The following is a 3,076-nucleotide window of genomic DNA, read 5'->3' on the forward strand; positions in this document are numbered from 1 at the left end:
GATTGTCTGGAAGAAAGGAGGACAGCGGGTGTTAGTGGAGGTGGCAGCAGGGCAGCTCAGTGTGTCTTTAAGGGCAGGAATGGGGTGAAGGACCCATCCACACCTCCAGCATCACAAGGTTGGTTATGCACTGATGTGGCCACATTTCAACCCATGCTGCTCAATGGCAGCACTCCCACCGGGCAAAGGGCAAAGGTTCTGCTCCTTTTGGGCAGCTCTAAGGGCGAGAGCAGGACGCTAAGCCAAGCATGGCACAAATGATTGGACACAGCCAGGAACAGCCCACGCTGCTGCACTGAGCATCATCCAGTCCCACCATGGCCTGCAACCAGTGTCATACTGGAGCTGCACACGGGGAACTGCACCCGCGTCCCCAGCAATGCAGCCACCAGTGTCGGAGCAGCAGCACACCACAACTCACCAGCACAGCCCCTCCTCCTCCCCGAGGTCCTTATTTCCAAACAAGGGGAGAGGAGGACTAATCAGACCGTGCCCAAGAACCGGCTCTTTGTGCGTTTGTCAGGAGTTGCCAAAGCTGCTCAATCCCCAGCGCTGATAGCATCTCTCAAACCAGACACCAACCCCAGCTGAGCTGGGGAGGGAACGGCAGCTCCGTGCCCACTGCACCCCCAGAGCAGCCTGCACCCAAACCAGGGGATGTGGACAGCCAGCCACAGCACCACGGGGAAGGGGCTCAGCACCCACCTCACTGCTGGCAGCGTCCCACACTGGGAGGGAGACAGACAGACACTTCTGTCCAATAAGCTGATTAAGCATCTGTCACCTCACCCAAAGCTGGCCAAACACACAGAGCTCATTTTCCGCCCCAGGCATCCTCGGCCCCAGCTCTGCTGCACGCCCTTTGCAGGCTGCGATGGTTTCATTTCCTTCTGTGGGTGCAGGGCAGGCTGTGCATAGCTGAGCTCATGACAGCTGGGTTCCATCCTGCCTTGGGATGCTCCAGCCCAGAGACAGCACAGTGAGCACCCAGCTAATGAGAGCTGCAGGGCTAATTGAGGCCGGGGCAGCACCGGGAACATGCTCAGCTTGGAAGGAGAAAAGGACCTGCAGCAGCAAGCCGTGCAGTGAGGTGTTCTCTGTAATTGTGGGAGAAGATTGCATGGGGGTTAATTGGCACTGGGGAGGGCTGCTCTGCCCTTCCCACTTCACACTGACATATCCCTGCTGCTCCTTCCCCAAACCTGGGGCAGCTGAGAGGTACAGCAGCACCTCAGGGTATGGCACAGCTGTTTGGCAGCAGCAAACCAAGAGCAGAAGCATTGCAGAAAGGCTCTGCTGCTCCATGGGGGGGTGGGGGGGGAAGGAGGCTCCTTGGCAGCCAAGTAAAACTCATGGAACCTCATGGAGGAAGTTTGCTGAAAGTGAACGTTTTTAAGACACTGCCTGGAGACTCCAACACAAATAGCCCCACAGGAGAAGGGAATTAAAAAGGGATCTTCACTACAGAGATAAAAATAGAGGTTTCTAAGTCGTATTTTCACTCCTGTGGTGGGAAGAGAAGGCAGCTCCAGAGCTAACACACCTTCACCTCCCCAATGAGAGATGCTGGAAAGCTCCCAGCTACTATGGAGAAGCAAACACTGCAGATAAACACTGAGCTCACACCAGGGATCACACTCAGAGCCTGGGGAGCCCAGGCACAGGGCACTGCAAAACCCCAGTGATGGAAGCACGTCTTGCCCTCTCTCCAATTCTGCTCCATCAGCAGCACCCACAAACCCGCTGCCTGGGCAAGAGTTTAGAAAAACACAGACAACAAAACCTGGCAGCAAAAGGTTGGAAGGGCTGTGCTTTGTTCAGTGGCACTGACCTCCTGGGTAATGCTGCTCAGCTCTCTGGGATTGGCACGGCTTTGTTCAGCTGCCAGAAAAGAAACTAATGCAAAGCACGAGGTCTCCAGGCCACAGTCCTGTGGGTGGGGGGAGAGGAGTGCATAGGAAGCGAGCTCATTGCCTCTGCACTCTGAGCAAGCTCCACAAAGAGCTCACCTCCTGCTCCAATGCCATCATCATCAGCCCACAATTAGAACTTTGAGCACTCCCCAGGAACGAGCTGGAAGCAGAGCTGGCTCACCTCGTATCACATTTCTCCTGCACAGGAAGCAAACCTTCACAACACCTCCCCAGGGTCTTTACAACCACGCTCCAAAAAGTCCATCCCCCTCCAGCCCAAAGGCAAACCCTACAGCTGAATGCCAGAAGGAACTGAGGATGGCCCCCAAGCTGCCAGGACAGCAGCGATGTCCTACACCTCCAGCACAAGTGTTGGGCTCTACTTCTACGCTAGAAAAACCACCAACCTCTGCTCTTCCAGCATTGCTCCACCACAATGCACAGCTCTGCAGAGCCACCTGGGTGACATCCCCATGGGATGGGTGCTGTGACAGCACTGAGCACCGCAGCACAGCCACACTGTGATGGCACTGCCACGCCACAGCTCAGCTACAAGGAAGTTTTGTTTCTAAATGGGTCAAGCCCTGCCTCGGGAACGCCTTCCATTATTTCTGTGTTAATATTTAATGCCCAAACAAACCCTGGCGCTGCCTCCATCTCAGCACGTCCTGCCCTGCACCAACAGATCTCAGCTGCAAACAGCAGCCTGGCACCGTGCTGCTGCTCCAGGAGCATCTCCAACAGGAGCAGCTGGCCCAGGCAGCACTTAGCATCAGCTGTACCAGACACTGTGCTCACAAGCAAGGGACACAGAGGAAGAACAGGGACCCTTCCAAAACCACTTCATTTCTACTCAAGGCAGCAGAGGATGAGGACAGCCAAGCTTCAGGGCTGGAGCGTAGGTACATGGCCCACAGGGCACAGAGCAGCTGCTGGCTCTTGGCACCCACTGCCAGCACCTCCCCAGGAGCCACCAGCAGTAACCCATGGCCCCACCTCACCCAGATGATGAGTCCCTGCTCTGGGAGGTTTGCAGCACGTTGCCCTCCACCCTGCAATGCAAGCAACAGCACTGTGAAATCACACTGCGAGCACAGCACCAGGAGCCACCAAAGGCAAAGGCACCACTGACCCAAGAGCAGTGCAGGAACGCATTGGGGTAC

This window comes from Tetrao urogallus (genome assembly GCF_951394365.1).
Source record: "Tetrao urogallus genome assembly, chromosome: 18".
In the NCBI taxonomy this organism is placed as follows: Eukaryota; Metazoa; Chordata; class Aves; order Galliformes; family Phasianidae; genus Tetrao; species Tetrao urogallus.